Raw genomic sequence first — 22,208 nt, forward strand, 5'->3', positions numbered from 1 at the left:
TTTATGTCAGAATTTAATTTCACAAAGCAGTTTAAAGGTGCAGAGCTAGAGAGTATTTTGAAGAAAGAAGGTGGAAAATAGATAATTTAGTGTTACTTTTGTCTTGCCATCTGGATATCAAATGTTACTACAGGATAAAATACTTTGAGCAGCAGTTCTTAGGTTTAAGGATTAAAAAATAGACCTACTTGAGACGTAAAGACCTGTTTCTAGGAGATGTTAGAAATCAGATTAAAGGACACTCCACTAGGGATATACAAGTTTTCCTCTATTACCATAGACATAGTTACCTTTAATTAACTTTGCCAAGAAGCCTAGAATTGCCTTATCACAGTAGTAATAACTCACAAGTTAGGAAATCAAGAAGGTAGGATTGGGATAGCATTCTAGATAGGATTCTAGATTCTGGTCAGTCTTCCAGTGACACTTCCTCCAAGCCCAAGGCTCATGTGTCCCTACAAGTAGAAAATGAGAAAAAGGAGGAAAGAGGCCTGTGAGGTTGAACAAGGAGCTACTAGAGTGACTCAAGACGAAGAAAGAAGTCTATAGAAGGTGCAAAAAGGCCTGATCACTTGGGAAGAGTATAGGAATATTGTCAGAGCATAGAGGGATGAAACCAGGAAAGCTAAAGCCCTTCTGGAATTAAATCTGGCAAGGGAAGTAAAGGAAAACAAGAAGGGCTCTTTGAAGTACATCAGTAGCAAAAGGAAGATTAGGGAGAATGTGAGTCTACTGATAAACAAGGAGGATGCCCTGGTGACAGAGAATGTCATCAGAGAAAGTGGACCTACTGAATGCCTTCATTGTTTCATGCTCCATTGTGCCAAGCTCCCAGCAGTGTTCGGCCAGGGAGGCTCAGCCAGGGTGTCCAAATGAGCAGTCCAGGGTGGTGTCCATACACACGATGGCCCAGGTGGCCAAAGACCATACCAGATTGTTCAGGAGCCCAAGATGAACCTCTCTGGCCGAGAAGAAGAGGAAGCTGAAGAAGAAGAGACTGCAGGAGGATTCCATTAATATTTACAAATATCTAGATGTTGGATGTCAGGAGGTTGGATGTCACTTTTCTCCTGTTATATCTAGTGACAGAACAAGGGGAAGAAGCTGGAACAGAAAAAGTTCCATTTAAACATAAAACTATTTTACTGTGATTGTGAGGGAGCTCTGGCACTGGCTGCCCGGGGAGGATGTGGATTCTCCTTCTCTGGAGGTTTTCAAAGCCTGCCTGGACACATTCCTGTGTGACTTGATCTAGATGGACCTGCTTGAGTAGAAGGGTTGGACCAGATGATCTCTAGAGATCCCTTCCAATCCCAACCATTCTATGATTCTAAGACACATGCAAATTGTCAATGAGAAGTCGCTTTGACCAGGAAAACTTTCTAAGTACCTGAGCAACCACATTGGCATGAAATTTTGGCAGCTGTTTAATGTCAAAAAAAGAGAAAATGGCAAGTGTGTGAAAGAAAAATACTGTTTTAAAAATTTTATTTGTAATTTTATTTATAATAATAAATAATTTTATATGAGAAATCAAAGCAGTTATCATGTCACAAATCAAATTTCTCACTTCAACACAGTAAAAGATGAAGTTCTCAACTGATGAGATTTGTTATTTAAGTGTTTGAGACCTTGACTTGATTGACAGGAGTGCTTTTTACAGGTCACCAAGCAGTCACAGGACAGCCTAGAGTAGACTGATACATGACCAGCATCCAGTTAGTCCCTAAAACTTGGAACTGTTGCTTGACCTACTATATGTAGCCATCTGATAAACAAGTACATTATTTCCTTCATTTTTTTATTATAGTAACAATGCAAACAGTGTAATATATTAGATGCTCTAAAGGCAGATGCTAAAAACTCACTAAGAAAATATCTGTTTCCAATAAAAATATGTCAAAAAACCTCTGCAAACCCATTTTACTACTATCAGGATTATCTTCCATCTAACGTATTAATGGAAACAATGAAAAATCTCATATTTGCCCATTCTAGTAGATTAAGGGCTCACAGAGTTTCAAATTATCAATGGATATTAATGAATGTATTCAGATAAACCATGAGGAAAAACTTTCTAATTGTTTGAAGAGTGAAACACTGGAATGGTTGTCTATACCACCTGTAGAATCTCTGTCACTAATTAAATGTTTTAATTAAATGTTGTGTAATCTTCTGCCTTCCACTGGTTCATATATAACTGTCTTAGGGAAGAAAGATGTGGATCTTTTGAGGCTCATTGTAGCTCTGAATTTGTAGTGATCTATAAGTACTTGGGAGCTTTTTGTTTTTCTCTGAATAATTATGAAATTTACAGTTAAGGAATGTATAAATTCATCTCTATTATGACCTTCACACACCCTCTGTTAAGGTAAGAAAGTAAAAATGCTATCAAAATGCTTATGACCTTATGTTGCTTTTAGTAAAAGAAATAAGATCAATGATTTAAATTACGTCTGAGATTTCCAAAAGGATACAAAATGTAGTGTACATTATCTGACCAGTTATGTCATCATTTAAACTGTAGCCAAAAAAGCCCCAAATTCCAACATGTTACTGCAAAACTGGGCCAGGTGGACAGATGGAAATAATACTATTAAATACTGTATTGCCAGAGGTGATGTAACCAACAGCCAGTAAAACAAAAACCTTGGAGAGACAGAGACATTTCAGGTAGGAAACAGCATGCTTTGCAGGTGGTATAGGTAGACACATTGCTTCTTAATTAAATCTTTTGTTTATTTTCTTGATTTTCTATTTACTATCAGAAATTATTCCTGATAAATTTTGAATATAATTTGTTTAAAGTTTCAAAGAGTTATCAAGGTTAACCCAATAACATCCTCAGTGGAGAAGAATAAAGAACTCTGAAAGTGAAATTAATGTGATCTTTCTGGTTTTGGTTTGGGTTTTTTTTATATGAACATTTTTTTTTCTATTATTTACCCTTGTAGATGTTTTATGTGCAAAAATATTGTAAATTTGAATCTCAATAATTTTTCTGTGGCTAGTGGATACAGATCTCACTCCTAATTGAAGTAACTGGCTGCGGAAGAGAACCCAGCAGTGAAAAAAACCCTCATCTGTATTTTTTTCAATACATACACAATTTCAGCAGTTGTTTTCTAATTATTTCACTATCTTCTCAAGTGCTGAAATGTATTAGTTTTCCTAATAAAATAAAACATACACTGCACATTTAGAAAAATGTTATGAAATATTTTTACAGATGCTACTGACATTGAATCCCATAGCTGTGAATGTTATTTTTGCCCTTAATTTTCTTCTGCTTATAAGCCTGTCAAATTTTAACTGTTGAGATTCAAAAGTTTTATATCAAGTCCTTCCTCAGGCTGGAGTTTGCTGGAGGAGTTTGCATTAAAAAGAATGAAACATAGCTGTATCTAGGGGAAATAAGTTATGCTTACGTTGTAAGATTTTTCTGAATTCATGACTATTTACTGAAAAGATCAAGCTGCTCAGTACATTGAAGCACTTACTTGACATTTGACAAGAATCCTCCTGGTGTCAGGGATATGCCCTTTTTTAACACCATGAATATCCACCCAAATTTGACCAAATTTTTTTTAAACCTCTGTATGGTCAGTAGAGATTTCTTACAGGCTGGCACGTTCCTGAGACACAATCTGTTCTATGTTTCATCTTTCTCAGCTGCTACCAAAACAACCAGACATGCCACAAATCACTCCCACCGTGCGACTGTGTTGTGCCCTGTGTGTGGGAACAAAAGCATTACCTGCAAATGCTCTTCTTTGTCTGCTGATCCCTGCTGGGTGAAATAGAATTCAATATTGTACATAGCTAATGATGAGACAACAATTGCATAGTGCTTTCTCCTCAGTGGAACAAGTTGAAAGTAAAAATCAGGCACAAGATTCACAGTCCTTTAGATTAATTTGATTTTATCCTCTGGTCTATATGGTTTGTGCCACTGGGACAATGAATATGTAACATGTTGTTTTGAAAGCAGCATTCTAATAACTTAGTCCTGGCCATAGCTCTCCAGAGAAAGCTTATAGGTGCTTCACATAGTTGAGACTATCAGGGTAACATGAAAAAACAGAGTCTGTAGCCACAACTAGTCACAGAAAGGTTAGTGTGTGCATTCTGCCTCTTTTGCACCTAGGATTCTGCAAAAGAGATAAAGACTATAAGGAAATAAACTAAAACATTAGAGCCACCCTGTTTAAAGTTTATATTTAGAACATTATTCTGTTTCACTTTCTTCATGTATTGCAGCATTGAGCAAGGTAGTCTTCCTATGCAATTCCATAAACCCCCTTCCCAAACAAGGGACCTGGAATGAATGAGCATTTGTTAAAGGTAGAATTTATAAACCACTACTAAAATATAGTGTGAGAATTAGGAGATTTGCAGCAAGAGAACTAAAAGAGCTAAGATAGCTTTGCAGATGCAGGTTAAAGCAGAGACAGCCAAAAAATGGCCAATAAGCCAAATCCAGCCTGCCATCACAACGCATTGACTATTTTGACCCATATGCTTCATGCTGCTTTTCCTCCAAAAAGGCTCAGGAAGCTCTTTAATGGGGACACATCTAACACATGGAAGGAAATGAACAAAGTCCTGTAATGAATGCTTTGGTCATAGCGTAGGCACATGTTTTGTGTGTAGTAGAAGGTCCCATTGTCCTTCTACCCTGAGCATCCTGAATACTGCTGACTTATACACCTGCCATAATAAAATCCCATAGATTCTGTTTCTACCATTGCCAATAGAGGTCCCATCACATTAGATTGTTTAATCACATATGCCAAACTTCATGTAAAGTGTCACATTTCTGAGATCTAATTTTTAGGAGAGTGAATGGTTGCCATTGCAGCTACTGGCAGCTACTCAAAAAACATATAACTTGGAGTTCAGATGATGTTCTTGGGACCATAATGCTGCTAAACTAAAGCAGCAGACTGTCTCAATGATTCAGACAATTTTGTTAAATACAGTACTGTGACAATGCTGGACTAACTTTTGCAGTGTAGCATTATTTTGCTTATGATGCCAGGAGTGACCCAGCATAGTGTACTGACAACTTGGTAATCTATTTCTTCTGAGAGGATTTCCAATCTTTTTACCGTTTGGTGAAGAATCAAAGATGCTCATCACACAGACAAAACCCTAAAAGATACCCTTGATATCAGTCTAAGATGATTTGACCTACTTTACAGCTCTTCCATCCTTCAAAACCCAAACCCTCACCTGAAGTTCTTCTCAGTCTTTGATAATGTTCTTTTTTTCCCTTCTCTTTTTCTTTATTAATCTCTAACTTGTACTAAAGTCAGTTAATTATCTGCCTAGCTGACAAAAAGGTGGAGTACAATATTCTTCTCATGAGTTAACACTTTCCAGGTTTTCTGTTAATTGTGCACCCCCTTAAAAATACTGAGTGGGTTATGAATGGGATAAGGTCTATAACAGAGAAAATATAGTGTGCAGTACAGTAATACTTTATGAAACAGCTAAAACTACATAAAGTGTATCTTTAACATGCTGCTTCTATAAAGCTAATAAACTCCTGGTGACAGTATTTTGCAAAAAAAAAGAGTTTTCTGAACATCTGGTATTTTACAAATAATACTACAACTGAGGGCATGCACAGCTTCATGTTTTACCACTGCCTGCACATTATTGAAGTCTGGGTAAATTCATGCAGGTGTTTCTACTCACTAGGAAAACAGGTAACAGTAAGGAGTGATTTAATAAAAATTACTCAACAATTTTGAAACTGTTGTCTCAAAATATCGTCAAAGTGCAGGACCAGTGAATTTGCAATGACACAGCATGGAAGCAATGAAATACGGCATGTGATATATATACAAACATGAACATTTAAATGTAGAAAATTCAGGGACTGGATTATTTGTATGATAACTGAAAACAAGAGCTATGCTGCCAGATTACAATATTTGAATAAAAGTGCATAATTAATTTTATATCTGTTTATAAACTTTCTTAAATTACCAGTCTAAGTTAAGAAGTGCTCCTGTGCAGGTGTTGGAATCACTTCAGTTGCTTTATTAAAAAGAAACACAACTTCTATTAATCTTCCCAGAAGTATCAGGTGCTGAATGAGACTTTTAAAGTCACATTGCAGCAGCAGAGCTGACTGAAGAAAAATCAATGAAAATATTTTCTGTAAAGAAATTGATATAAAGAAACATTTTTCCACAATGCTACACAGATTTCAATAAATTACTTCATGAAAAATAAAGGAAATATGTTAATTTAATTATGCCACATATGGGAGGTGGGGGGGGAAGAAAGACTTTTCCTTCTAGAGCCACCAGAGTGTTACTGAAAACTGGTTTGGGAGAGACCCTCTGACAATCAGAAAGCAGCATTACTTTATTCAACACCAGATGTGTGGAGGATCACCCCTCCTGATGTATGCACCTCAAGAGACAAAAGAATACACCTTATATACATTTCAGAAAATAAACTACCTGTATATTACCATTGAGCTAATACATACAAAATACAGGGTGACATTTAGCATGTTTTGAGTGGAGAGCTGAGGAACACAGTCATATATGTTTAGCATGTCCTTCTTTTAGCTGGTAACTATAATATTAATTTCTCGGTTAATGATGCAAATGTCTCATTTCAGACACTGTGGCCTTGGTCAAACTGTTTGAAAGTTATTTATCTACTCTGTCCCACCATTTCTAGCCAAAACCCCCACTGTGTTGCAGCCATGAGGCTTTCTCCCTCAGCTTGTCCTCGTGCTGATATTGCAGCCCACCACTTGCTCACAGGTATCTGCACAGCAGGTAAGCAGCACTGGCACTTTTGATGCTTTAAACCCCTTGCTTGCAGTTCTCTCACTGTGCATCACTCAATTCAGAGTCCAAATTATACTTCATTAAATATGATAAGCCTATCATCATCTAAGCAAAGAATAAAAAGATAAAACACATATTTCTCTATCCTAGTAGCAACAAGGCCCAGGCTCATAGCAGGTAGCAAAGTCAGCTCTGCCTTGGAGCTTCAGCCTCTGGCCAGGCCTGGAACTGCTGATTGGCTGACAGCACCCACTTTTAGGCCACCTGGCTTCTAATTGATGTCAGTGCATCCATGAACGGCCCATCAGTGTGGATGCAGTGCAGGAGAAGCAACACTTGCAGTGTTGCAGTGGCCATGATGTATGCTTCTCTCTGGGGGGGGGCAGCAGTATGGGGAGGCTTCTTTGGACTTCACTCAAGGGTCAACTGTCAACACCTCGACTGACAGCTGAGAGAAAATATTTTGAGCAGTACCAGCTGCTTTAGACAATCATCAACAGGCTGACTTCCTCAGACTATTTTGGCTGGTTTAGGTCACTTCTTTCATCTCACGTGAAGTTGTTATAATTTATTTCAGTTGAGAGAAAAGAAACATTGAAATGAAAATTTTTACTGTCTCTTCATACCTTCTAACATGACAGATATTTGAATAACTGTCAAGCGAGACAAATAAGAGACAAAAGAGCTCTTGCATGTTACCTCTATCACACATCCATAAACACACACGTGCATCCATATCATTTCAATTTGCAATTGTGAATATGATACACTTTTTCAAACATATTTTCGACATATTCAACAATAAAAAAGGACTGCTGCAAGAAAACACCACAGGTGCAAGGCACAGCTGGTGCATGTTAACACAGAAGGTGGAAGATTAGCTAATGTGAAGGTCAAAGAATAAAGATTTGTTGATTTAAAATAAAAAAAAAAAAAAAGAAAAATTGCCTGGGAAGGGAAGGATTTAGACAGAAGCCAAAACATTGATTACTTCAGCTTTAATCATTAAAGAAAATCTTCCTTCTGCTGTACTCTAGATCTGTCTGCATTATTGGTGTTTTCTTAGAATGATTTTAGGATGAATGTGAAGTCTCCAATGTATTTATGATGGTTCTCATGCAGAATTGTCTTTGCATTTCATGAAAGGTTCTGTCCTTCAGCAGGGATTATTTCTTTTATTCTCAAAGTACACAAAAGATTACTGCATTGTGAAAGTATCAGAATAATTTTGGATCACTGTGCTCCTTTGCTCTTATTCACAAATACCTCATCTTTTTTACACATATATTCTGGAAAAGCTTTGGACCTCAGAAATACACTAAACCACAATGAGAATGGAGGCTGGAGTTACACAGAAACCATAGTTCTACCTGTAAATGGAGAGTCTGTCTTGTGTGTGCTCAATAAGACAAATGTAGGAACATCACAGCTGTTCATTTGAGCTTGCTTTCCCACTGTTGTGGTTTAAACCCAGCCAGCAACTAAACATTGCACAGTTGCTCACTTATTCTCCCTTGGTGGGATGAGGAAGAGAATCAGAAGGACAAAAGCGAGAAAACTCATGGGTTAAGATATGAACAGTTTAATAGGTAAAGTAAATGCCATGCACACAAGCAAAGCAAATCAATTAATTAATTAACGCTTTCCCACAGGCAGACAGGTGTTCAGCCATCTCCAGGACAGTAGAGCTCCATCACACATAATGGTTACTTGGAGAGACAGATACTATCACTTCTAACATCCCTTTCTTCCTTCTTCCTCCAGCTTCATATGTTGAGCATGACATCACATGATGTGGAATATTGCTCTGGTTAGTTGGGGTCAGTCATCCCAACTGCGCCCCCTCCCAGCTGCTTATGCATCCCCAGCCCACTTGCTGGTGGGATGGGGTGAGAAAGAAAATGGCTCAAGAGACAATGAGAAAAGGAACTCTCTTTTACTAAGCAGCTTCTCTACATGTCCAATGCTGAGAAATTGTTGCTGTCTGCTAGGAAGGGAGCTGAGAAAAGTGGTAATAGACATCCCCCAAATATTCCTGCTATTCCCCCAAGAAGGGCTAACACTTTCAGAGTTTTCCTAGAACAAGACCTGTGTGACAGATAATATTTAAGCTTTTGGGTCATTCCTATGATATAGGAATATATATACTTTCTGAAGAGTATCTGATGGAGGCATGTCACGCCTTTTGAAGGGAAGGTGCAGAGTGTTGCTCAGGCACGTCTCACTGGCCAGACTAGAGTTGTGGTCATAGCTTTATTTCTCTTCTGATGCTCCTCTCCTCAGGAAAAAAAACACTGATAAACTAGGACAAAAGACTGTATTCTAAGATGAAATCACCAATATAAATTTGCAGAGGGACTCTTTGCCTAGCATACACATAGAAAGTCACATTTCTAAAACACATTATCACATCACAGATAACCCTATGCATCTGAAGTATTGGAAATAGACCAGAGGGACTGTAAGCTGTCAGTAAGAAACAATCAGCCTACTTCAGAAATGTTTTAAATTAAATGTCAAATTAGGCACTGGCAGCACTGGAAGATGGCACACTTGCAGCCATTTATGACATTTTTTGCTTTTAATGGAAGCAAGCAGCTGCAGTGATCCTGCCAACACTCTGCTTTTAGTTGGAGAAAAGAATAGCTATGGTTAATGCTTTTGAGTTTCACTTTAGAGCAAATGAGTCATTGCTACAGCCAAAGATAATAGTTGAACCAAGAGAATGTTTCATATTAATTCTTTCCTCACAGAATCTACTGAGTGCCTGATATCTAGCACATCCTCCTTTGCCTTGATGGAAGAGTATTTTAATCATGAATAATAACCTATAACAGGTGATCTTTTTCACTGTGATTAAGTGAACTGCCAATTGATAATATTTAATATTGCTAAGCTTTAAAGACTGGCAAAAATTTACATTCTGGCCTTCTTTTCTCCTAAACCTCTTGTATTACCATCCTTAATGAGTGTTGCCTCCTGGACACTCATCAGCCTGATGGACTGGTATCTGAACAGCAGTTCATGGTTCACTTTTACGCTCAAGTAGGTTGCACACGCAGCCCAAATCCCTCAAAGACCAGGGAACTTTTGCCACTGGTATTCCCTAACGCTCTTAGTTCATCTTCACTCTCCTTTTACTCTCTACCTAAGCCATCTATTTCTCAACAAGTGGAAACAAGTTATTGATTTTACTTCCCTAGAATTTTTCTCATGCAGGTTAAGCCAGTGAAGATAGACTGGATATCTCAGAATTGCATTTCTACCTCCTCCTAGTCTCATATATCCTGATGCACTCTCTGTTAACTCTATGTTTCTTTCTACCTAGGTCCATAGGACAAGAAGCAACCACAGAGTTCTTGGGATCCATCATAACAGAGCACCTTATTGAAGGCATTGAAGGATTGGAGGTAGCCTAGTTTCTATGGTCTCTCGTCTCTGATGGGTGGCAATAAGACATAGCTGAGCACAGCTTGAAAGAAGGGGATATAATACCTCTGGCTATCCTGCAATTGCCTTTGCCCTGACTTTTGGCTTTCCTCTCATATCCTGAGGATTGAAAAGCTTTGGCAGAACTAGTGAAGGAACAGAAAAATCCATTACCTCAGATGAAGCCCGGCCTAAATCAAGTTTGTAAGTTCAGTTAGAAACCAGAAGGTTTCCCAGCAAGATCCCACATTTTTCACAGAATTTACACATTGTGCAAATAATATAACTGTATCTTATGTTTCAATATAATATTACCATATCTTTTCTCTGTGTAGCTCTTGAGATCACTTGCAGCAAAGTTGGGCTCAACAATCCAGAAAAAAAAATCAGCTTGCAGATATTTATCATCTGTAGACTGAAAATGATCCTAAACAATATAAAGAATGTCATTCAGAAAATGGCCTTACAGTATCCTCTTTAACCTTTTTTGATAAAGGATAGCCATTTCTTAAAGTGTACCATTTCTCAGACCTTGCCTTGTGAATTCTCATATTGTCTCTGACTTAGTCATTCCATTTTTACAGTTTCTTTGTTCAGAGATAGAGAGTAATTTTTCTTTTCGCTGCTCATTGCATATTAGCATTTAGAGCTTGTCTGCCTGTTGTGCTGGAGGTCTCTCTCAGCATCATTTAATCTTTGTTTTCATTGAAATGGAAGGGAGAAGAGAGAAGGTCTATGTGGTCCATAATGCTTGTGACTTTTCAAAGACTAATGTTTCTATATCTCATGTAAGACATATTAAACACTCTTAGTTGATGAAACAGCACAAACTACGTACCAAACAGTTTGTCTGTCTTTTCTATTCCAACTTATTTAACCGCATGACAAATAAGAGACCCTTAGACATGGTCAGGCCAAGAATGAGGAATCACCTTTGCTAACAAATGATACTTTACCACTGAAGTTTAGGGAAAGAATAGAATTGATTTTGTTATAGAAATGTATGAATGAGCAGATAATTCTGACCAACATCCACTGCTCTCAAGAAAAGTCAAGAGGATGTCAACTAGCAAAATCATTTCAGAGTCTTTATATGGAAGGAGTGGCCCAGAGTCATCCCATTGCTGCTATGAACCCATAGAGACTTGTCCTGGTTTAGCAAGGAGCAGCTTTTGCTTGGTAACAGGGGGAGCAGGTTGCAGTGAAGTCTCAGCAAAGAGTTTATGGACTCTCTCCTATCTCCTGGGTTCACACCCACCTCTGACCCAGCTGGGCCAATCTGGTGCCTCTGCGATCACTATTTAGGGATGGGAATTTGAAGTGCTGGCAGGAGGTGTAAGAGTGATACAAGATGGAGGCGACCACGCGGACCCTTCAGCCAGAGAAGGAGGAAGGAAGGAGAAGCAATAGACCAGAGACCCCTCTGCAAGCCGTAGCGAGAATGCAGGTTGTGCCCCTGCAACCCATGCAGGGCAATGGCAGGACTGAGAGCCTCCAGCAGTTCTGTGTGAGTGAGTCCGGACGGGCGAGGGACTGTGTGGGGAGATGGCCATGGCACAGGCCGTGCTGGGGACCCTACACGCCGCAGACCAGCCCCACACAAGAGGCAGAGGTTGCTCTCTGTGTCTGTGTCTGTGTTTGTGTCTGTGTGTGTCTGTGTGTGTCTGTCTGTCTCTCTGTCTGTCTCTCTCTGTCTCTGTCTCTCTCTCTCTCTCTGTCTCTCTCTCTGTCTCTGTCTCTGTCTCTGTCTCTCTGTCTCTGTCTCCGTCTCTCTGTCTCTGTCTCCGTCTCTGTGTTTCTGTGTCTCTGTGTCTGTGTCTGTGTCTGTGTCTGTGTCTGTGTCTGTGTCTGTGTCTGTGTCTGTGTGGGAGCCTACCTGTCCTGAGGAGGGATAAAGGGCAGAAGATATCAGGAACAGACTGACTGAAATCTCCACTCCCTGCCCCCCTCAAAGCCATTCAGGAAGGAGGTAAAAACACCAGGATCAGGGCTCTGAGCCCAGGAAGAGGGGAGGTGTGGCAAGAAGGTGTTCTTAAAAAGGCTGGTCAGACTTCATTGTTGTACTACTCTCTGTTGTTTTATTTTAGTTATGTTCTAGGGTTTTAAGGTTATGTTAAGTTGATGTTGCATTAAATTATTTTCTATTTTCTTCCCCAAGCCGAGTAGCCTGGTCTGTTTTGTCCTGAACCTTAAGCAGTAATTAAGCTCTCCCTGCCCTTAGGCAATTCTCAGCCTCTTCCGTACTTGAGGCTAATCGTGGTCTTTTGTTCCCTGATGGGCCTAAACCGCACAAGACTTTAGGTTTCTTTATTCCATTCCATTCCATTCCATTCATAGAAAATAAGCCAAAACTGTATGCTTCTCCAAGCATTATTTACATCATGGCAGAGATGATTACTGAACAAATAAGGTAAACTCAACTGATGAACAGGTGGCTCAGAGGCTGGTGCCACCAACACAACTTTGGTTTTTTTAACTAGGGTGAAATTTTCATAACGCCAGGTCTGGTGACAGATGGAGTTCATCTGTCTCAAGTGAGGAGAAGGATCCTTGCAAATGAGTGAGTAGGGCTTATAGAAAGGGCTTTAATTTTGAAAGGGGAAGGGGATAAAATGTGGCCCACTAGAGCTGAGCCTAAGGCTGGCAAGCCAGTGCTGGGGATGAATCCTACATGATCAGCCTCCTTCTTGAAATGCCTATATATCAATGCACTCAGCATGGGGAAAAAACAGGAGGAGCTTAAAGTCTGTGTACGGGCAAGGAGTTATCTGGTGGCTATTGCAGAGACACGGTGGGACAGCTCACATGTCTGGAATGGTGGTCATAAATGGCTATGTCCTTTTTAGGAGAGATAGGCCAGCCAGGCAATGTGGTGGAGTTGCTCTTTATGTGAGAGAGCAACTGGAATGCCCTGAATTCTGTTCAGATTATAAGGGTCAAGTATAGAGTTTATGGGTTAGAATTAAGCAGCAGGCCAGTATGTGTGACAGATATCATTGTGGGTGTCTATTACAGACCACCTGATCAGGCTGGGGAAGTTGATGAGGCCTTCTACAGGCATCTGGGAGTAGCCTCAAAATCACAGGTCCTGGTTCTCATGGAGGACTTCAGCTACCTAGATATCTGCTGGGACACCTACACAGCTAGGCACTTACAGTACAGGAGGCTCCTTCAGTGCATCAATGATAATTTCCTGATGCAAATGGTGGATGTGCCAACTAGGAGAGGAGCGTTACTAGATCTTGTACTCACAAGCAAGTAGGGTCTGGTTAAACCAGTGAAGGTTGAGGGCAGCCTTGGCTGCAGCGACCACAGGATAGTGCAGTTCAGGATTTTGTGTGGTAGGAACAGAATACCAAGCAGGTTCGCAACGCTGGACTTCAGCAGGGCCAATTTTGGCCTTTTCAAGCAATTGATAGGGGACATCTCATGGGACAGGGTATTAGAGGATAAAGGAGCCCAAGATAGTTGGTCTATATTTAAATATCACTTTTTTCCAGGCTCAGGATCAGGTCATCCCAGTGGAAATTAAGAATGCGAGCCAGAAGCCCCACACGGTTAAATAGGGAATTGTTGAGCAAACTCAAGTGGAAGAAGAGAGTCTATAGATCATGGAAGGAAGGGATGACCACTTGGGATGAGTATAATGCTATTGTCAGAGGATGTAGGGAGGCGATAAAGAAAGCTAAAGCCTTGTTGGAGTTGTACCTTGCAAGGGAGGTCAAGGACAAGAAGAAGGACTTCCTCAAATACATTGCAGATTAACACTAGAGACAATATAGGCTCACTGTTGAATGAGGCAGGTACCCTGGCGACGGAGGATACAGAGCAGGCAGAGTTACTGAATATCTTCTTTGCCTCTGTCTATACCACTGGAGACTGTCCTCAGGAGCCCCAGACTCCAGAGGAAGTCAGGTTAAAGGAGGATTTTTGTTTGGTTGTTAACTACTGGGTTAAAGATCAGTTGACCAATCTGGATGTACACAAATTGATGGACCCTGATTGGATGCACTCTGTAGTGGTTTAGCCAGATGTCCACCAAGGCATAATACCACTCCCCCCCCTAAAGTGGACAGGAGAGAGACAGAGAAATATAACAAGTGGTTTGAGTTGAGATAAGGAAGGAGATATCACACAACAATTACCATCACAGGCAAAATAGACTCAAATTGGAGAGAAAAATATTTTATTTATTAAAAGACCAATAACAGGGAGATGAGAAATAAAATTGAATCTTAAAACAACTCCCCCCACCTCTCCGTCTTCCCAGGACTCTCTTTCCCTCCCCTCCAGCAGCGCAGGGGATGGGAGTTGTGGTCAGTTCATTACAGATGGACTTTGCTTCTTCTCAAGAGGAAGCCTCCTCACACTCTCCACTGCTACAGTTTGGGGTCCCTCCCACGGGAGACAGTCCCTCAGAACTTCTCCAGCATGAGCTCATGGGAAGGGCTATCAAGACTGTCTTTACAAATTGCTCCAGCATGAGGCCTCACACAGGGGTAGCTCCTCACATACTGCCGCAGTATGGGTCATCCATGTGGTTTATCTCGATTTCAGTGAAGTATTTCACACTATCTCCCACAGAATCCTGGCAGCAAAACTGAGAAAGTGTGGGCTGGATGGTCAGGTAGTGAAGTGGATTGTTAACTGGTTGAAGGGAAGAAGGCAGAGACTTGTGATCAATAGGGCAATGTCTAGTTGGAGGCCTGTATCTGGTGGAGTGCCTCAGGGGTCGATGTTGGGACTGATACTGTTCAATCTACTCATTAATGACCTTGATGAGAGAACAGAGGGCACTGTCAGCAAGTTTGCTGATGATACTAAACTGGGAGATCTGGCTAACACACCAGAAGGCTGTGCTGCCATTCAATGAGACCTGGACAGGCTGGAGAGTTGTGGAGGGAGAAATCCGATGAAATTCAACAAGGGCAAGTGTAGAGTCTTGCATCTGGGAAAGAATAACCCCATGTACCAGTACAGGTCGGGGAATGAACTCTTAGAGAATAGTAGGGAAAGTGATCTGGGGGTGCTGGTGGACAGTAGGATGAGCATGAGTCAGCAATGTGCCCTCGTGGACAGGAAGGCCAATGGCATCCTGAGGTGTATTAGCAGGGGTGTGGGCAGTAGGTCAAGAGACCTGCTGAAGAGAGTTCAGTGCAGGGCCACCAAAATGATGAAGGGAGTGTAGCATCTCCCTTCTGATGAAAGGCTGAGGGAGCTGGGCCTCTTTAGCTTGGAGGAGACTGAGGGGTGATCTCATTAATGTTTACATATATGTAAAGGGCAGGTGTCAGCAGGATGGAGCCAGGCTGTTCTCAATAATGTTCAATGAGGACAAGAGGCAATGGGTACAAGCTGGAACATAAAGGGTTCCAAAGAAACACAAGGAAGAATTTTTTCACTGTGAGGCTGATGGAGCACTGGAACAGACTGCCCAGATGGATTGTGGAGTCTCCTTTTCTGGTGACTTTCAAAACTCACCTGGATGAGTTCCTGTGTGACCTACTCTAGGTGGTCCTGCTCTGGCAGGGAGGTTGGACTAAATGATCTTTCAAGGTCTCTTCTGGCTCTTGAGATTCTATGATTCTGTGCTCTGTCATAGCATTAGAATCATAGAATCATAGAATGGTAGGGACTGGAAGGGACCTTTAGAGATCATCTAGTCCAACCCCTCTGCATAAGAACAAGCATCTGCCCATTCGCTCTACTTTGCTCCAGCTGTAATGATAGACTTTGTACCATGGAACTCAGTCTGCATCAGCTCTCTAGACAAGAACATGCTGACATAAGTATTGTTTGGAATTTAAGCTGATAGCCAAAGATTTAGTATCTCTTAACTTTACCCCTGTAGCAAGCCATCCCTTAAGCAGCAAAATTCCCCTGCTTCACCAAAATATTTCTGCCACTGACCAGGTTCTTTAGGACAAAGCTTGAAGCTACCATAATCACCATGGGTTTAGTAGATATGAATTCAGTCATTTAGGATTTTTCTCTTTTTTTCCTCTTTGTTGAATTTTATGGTACCTTTTATTTTTATAAACCTCCATAACTTCTACCTTCAGGAATAGTTTTGTCTCTCTCAATATATATGCTTTTCTAATAAAGCTACCCATGGTTACCTAACTTCAAAACTTACAATTACGTGGCACATCACAGTCTTGCTTTAAGGACTTAAAGAACCATAGTGGTTCCTAAGACAATATAACTGAGCCACGATCTTCCCTTCTCTTGTCTTCAGGGCATGTGTCTAGAGGCAGCAAAAATGAAGCTCTGAAAACTCTCCAAATGAAAAAAAAGCAAATCCTCAGTCTCTTGTACACACCTAAAGGCTAATTACTGCAACAGTGATATTAAGGCTTTTTCAAAATAATTTCTTTCTGACGTACACTCTGTTGACGTACTTTAAGCTTTTAAAAATATCTGCCTTCACCTTTCATACTCATTCACATAGAAAATCCAGTTTGTTGAATTTCTAAATGTTAATTCACAGTTCTTCATTCATCATTAGTAGCTGTTATGTAATTTTCAGTAGTTTAAATGCCAGCTTCATTCACTTGTCTGCATACATAGTTGCTGAGATTTCTTGAATATCTTTATAAACATGTAGAAAAGAGAAAGGCTTTCTCAAACTATTGAAGGTGTATAGACAGACCTCAGTAACTATGAGGTTTTTGAAATACGAGGGAAAGAAAGCTGATTTTGCAAATGGAAACACACTAGCAGTTCAGTGATTTCTTAGCAATGGGATTCAACAATCTAAAGATGTATAGACTTGTGATTAGTAAATATTGCATTCTTAGGAAAGGGCAGAGATGATCTGAGAGTTCAACATTCACCAATGCTCTAATTAGAAATCTTTTGATTTAGAGTGATATACTGAGGTCCAATCAGAGCTGGATCCCCTTTACTGTAGCCACTAGATAAGCACAAATATCTAAATAAGTCTTTCGGTAGGAATTTCATTGGTACTATCCACTTAGAATGTAGAAAGAAAAACATTAAAAAAATCACATGCAGGAAGGAGAACAAAGTAAAACAAACAACAATATGGCTTCTATTTCCCTTCCTAAAACTTAACAGATTTTAAAACTTGTGTGTGTACTTTTTTATCTTTCACATTTTTAGCCTCTCTCTTTTTCCTCTGCATATTTTTTTTATACTTTAAGTAAGGCAAAGCATAGGTATCAAACTGTACTTTAAGAACTCAGAAGTAGACATTTTTCCAATCTACAAAAAGTCAAGAAGGAACCCAGGAAATTGCAGGTTGGTCAACCTCACCTCCAAACCTGAAAGGTGATTGAACCGTTCATTCTTGATGTCATCTTTAAGTACATAGGAAAAAAGGTTATCAGCAGTAATCAAGTCAGATTCACCGAGGAGAAATCCTTCTTGACCAACCTGATAGCCTTCTATGACTGCATAACTGGCTGGCTAGGTGAGGTGAGAGCAGTGGATGTCATCTACCTTGACTTCAGCAAGGCTTTTGACACTGTCTCCCACAACATCCTCATCAGAAGGCTCAGGCAGTGTGTCTTGGATGAGTGGACAGTGAGGTGGATCGAGAGCTGACTGAATGACATAGCCCAGAGGGTGGTGATCAATGGCACAGAGTTGAGTTGGAGACTGGCCCCAGACTTGATCCCTGAGGAACTCCACTGGCCACAGGCCTCCAACTCAACTCTGTGCCATTGATCACCACCCTCTGGGCTATGTCATTCAGTCAGCTCTCGATCCACCTCACTGTCCACTCATCCAAGACACACTGCCTGAGCCTTCTGATGAGGATGTTGTGGGAGACAGTGTCAAAAGCCTTGCTGAAGTCAAGGTAGATGACATCCACTGCTCTCCCCTCACCTAGCCAGCCAGTTATGCAGTCATAGAAGGCTATCAGGTTGGTCAAACAGGATTTAACTTTGATGAGTCCGTGTTGACTCCCTCTGTTAACCATCTTCTCCTTCATGTGTATCGAGATGACATCCAAGATGAGTACTCCATTACCTTTCCAGGGATAGAGGTGAGGCTGACGGGCCTGTAGTTTCCCAGGTCCTCATTCCTGCCTTTTTTGAAGACTGGCGTGATATTGGCCTTTCTCCAGTCCTAGAAGTCCTTACATTGCCCTGTAAACTCTTCAATTTTCTTAGGCTTTTGAGCACTATTTTCTCTTCCCTTAAAACGTTTTGGAGTGAAAGGTAAAAAGTGATTTTATACATCTATTTGCTCTATTGCAAGTTTTGGTGGTTTATTTGGGGTTTGGAGGTGTTTTGTTGGTTGGATTGGTTTTTTTTTGAGAAAGGATTATTTTATCAGGTCAAATTGAAAACATTTTAGTAGAAAGTGGAGTGACAAATTGTCTATAAAGGACATGTCTACCATATAGACAGCTGAAGAATTAAAGTTCAGCTTGTTAAAACTATTCTGACAGACATTTTCTGTCTGTAAATACAGATTCGATTTAATAACAAAAGTCTGTGGGGACGTGCCAAAATTGTTGATGGAAACAAGGGAAGGAGGCTGGTGTGACTTGCCTTGACTTTCAGGCTCCTTAGTTCTCTGAGTGGACCGCTTTTTAGTCACTGGGCTTACTGGGAAGGGAGAGGTTGAAAGTGCTGATTAGCAGCCTGGCTTCCTGGTGTCCTTCTCTGGCCAAGAGTCAGTTCCCTGACCACAGTATTTTTCAAAAACACAGTTTTGCGTTTGTAGTGGGTCTGGGATGGTAGTGATTTTCCACAGCAGCTCTTGCAGTGCTGTGCTCACTGTTGGTATCAATATTATGACTACTGCTCTCACAGCATCAGGGCTGTCCCTCCAGCATTCCTTCCCTCACCTTCACCAATAGCTGTGGGTGAGCACAATCTTGGGAGGGACTATGGCCAGGACAGCTGACCCAGACTGACCAAGAAGATATTCCATACCATATGACGTCAGCTCAGTAATATAAACTGGGGGAGAGGAGCAGGAAGGGGAGGCGAGATTCATTTCTGGCCTTCCCAAAGCAACTGCTACGCGTACTGAAGCCCTGCTTCTCGGGAGGTGGCCGGACATCGCTGCTGATGGGAAGTAGAGAGTAACAGCTTTATCTGCTTTTGCTTTGCTTCCCGCGCGCGCGGCTTTGCTGCTTCTTTATTAAACTGCTTTTATCTCAACCCATGAGACTCCCATCTTATTTTCTCCCCTTCCCTGGCTTGCTGAGGAGGTGGGGGATAGAGCGGTGTGGTGGGCACCTGGCATCCAACCAGGCTCAAACTACCACAACATTACCACTCCTAAGGAAAAATTTTAAAAGCTTTCAATTCCACAGAACATTTCACATTTTGAAAGAGTTGTTTCAAATCAAAAAGTTAAATAAATTGAAAATAGAGAAGCTTCCCTGTGTGTCTAGTCACACATGCTTCTTCAGATCAGTAATATGATAAAATGGTGGTTCTACCACTGAAGTCTAGAAGACACATTTATTTCCTGTACACTGTTTCTGATACTTGAAGTTATTAAATTGGACCATGCTGCAGCTAGCAAGAATAAAGATATTGGCTTTCAACTGAGCTGGGACTTTACCTATGTAGCTAAAAATTCTAGCTTTATAGCTTAGATCCAGCCACACACAGGTCACCAAAGGGATCTGTGTAAGGCCTGCTGTTTCAAATGGTCAGCCAGTGATAATACTGCTAATGACTTTGGTGAATGTTGAGGTGTTCACAGGCAAGTGGAGAAAAATGGTTAAATGTCTGAAAATACTTACGTGGGAAAAGAACGAAGCTCAAAATGCGTATAGCTTAGCTAAGCAGTGACTCAGAGGAATCTGATTGCCATCCACAAATATTTCAGAGAGGTTAAACACATGGGTAGGGAGGAACTACTCAGGATAACAAGGGAAAGGAAGCAATATGATTGCAGACAATTTCAATGAGCTGCAGGCATATCCTCTCAATAGCATGGCTGGTTAGACTGTGGAGCAATCTGCAAATGAGACAGTGGTGGTCTCAGCATTTTGGCCATTTACTGCCAGATGGGGAAAACACGTGGTGATGAATAATCCTATTGTAGAAGTAGATGGACTGCATAGACTTTTTTCATGAGTTGTTTCTATTACGTTTTCAAGCTTCTGGGATCTCAGAATAAAAAAAAAGTTGAAGCAGATCAAAAAGGCAGAGGCAAGTACCGTTTTCCTGCTATTTGCTACTTTAAGAAAATGGTATCTCTAAATAATCAGAGTTATTTTCATTTATTTGTCTATGTTATTACTCTTTGTAAAATCACCCTATTATCTCACCCCCTCCAATGTAACATCTCCTTAGTTTAATAGCACTGTATTAAAATGGAACTAAAAGAGGCATAAACCTTCTGCATTTCCTCTTGCTTAAAACTAAATAGCAACCATTATGCCAAACAGATAATATTCAAATATGCTTACAGAATCCTGCAGTTAACACCAGCACTAAGAAATACATATACACATTTTCATTCTTTTCTGGCCTTGAGGAATGACAACATGAATGGCTTAGATCTATACAGTACTCTTTTTCCGAAAGGAGTCCAACTGCTGCACAAAGGGGTTTCACAGGTGACATGCAAAACACATTTCACTCATAAGTGTTAGGCAGTCAGCTAAAGGCTGAAGTGAGTATAGCATGAGAGCTCTGGGTTTATATGGCTTGGAGAGAAGGATGCCTCCAGGTGAAAGAACAACATCACATAGGCCAAGGCTGAGCACATTTCTTACATCTGTAATGACTTTTGGGATCAAGGGTGGCACGCACAGCATTAGCATCTCAACTTTGTGGGAAAGAATGACAGATTTTGAAGTGCAGTGTGTGCTTTATTAAGTAAAGGAAAGGATAAGGTAAAAATTGTACTGCCTAAAGACAGAAGGGAAAATACTCCCCCAGCCTCAGGATTTGAAAATGAATTTGAAATGCTGGATTTAAATTGTTTGAGTAGTATTTTCTAGGGAGTGTGGTAATACACAGCACAGTAAAGGATGTCATACTTAGACAGAGCCATGATTTCTATCTCAGGCAAGTTACGTGTCCTGATATATTTATATTACCTAAAAGTTGCTCTATGTAATGCAAACAGAAAGAAAAATCACAGTTGCACCAGTGTTTCAACTCTGACATAATGAACGGTCAGGAAGGAAAGGCTAAATACTAAGTAAGTATCAATTTTATTTATGCAGTGACATCTCTGTTCTGGAGACTGGTGTCCAGTTACTTTCAAAAGTAGCTACCTTGAAGCTTGGAAAAATACTCAGGAGACAAAACATGCTTACAGCTTAGCACTTACGTAAATGAGAAAAAAACAGGGCAGAAACTGTCATATCGTATAATTCGTGTTAATTGCAATTCACGCCGTTGGATGAGTGCGTAAAACTAAACAACTGAAGAAAGAAAGGTGAGATCAAGAGAACAGCTTTCCTGGAATAAATGATCTCCCAGAAAGGGAGTGAAGGAGATATTCTCTGTCCCAGACTTTTTGTCTCAGCACTTCTGCAGTACGGAGCAACACAGAAGAGGTCATGAAACAGAATGAAGACAGAAGTGCTGAAAAAAGCATTCAGCATCCCTACAGTGTGCAAAAACACAGTGACTGAGGGGTCAGGGGAGAGACAGAAAAGCAGAAAATGAGATGGAGGCAAAGTACACCTCAATCAAGCTTCAACTGATTGTCCAAAGAGACACCCACTCACCGTGGATAAAGCAGCACCTGGGCAGATTGCTGACGAGAGGAAAGTGCAAAGCTAGAAACCAGGGAAAATAGATGGCCATAACAGTTAAACTGAGAGGATGAAGGGTGGAGCAAAGATTTTAGAAGTAAATTCAGTGAGGTTGCAGCTGTACTGGTCCAGATTCCCAACTTCCTATAGCAAAAAGGGACCTAGATTTTTCACAGGATGGGCTTAAAAAGCTAAATATCTTTACATTTTGATAGCCACATTGCTGTTCCCAGTGGAGACTGTAAATATGA

Source organism: Colius striatus, chromosome 4 (assembly GCF_028858725.1).
Source record: "Colius striatus isolate bColStr4 chromosome 4, bColStr4.1.hap1, whole genome shotgun sequence".
Taxonomy (NCBI): domain Eukaryota; kingdom Metazoa; phylum Chordata; class Aves; order Coliiformes; family Coliidae; genus Colius; species Colius striatus.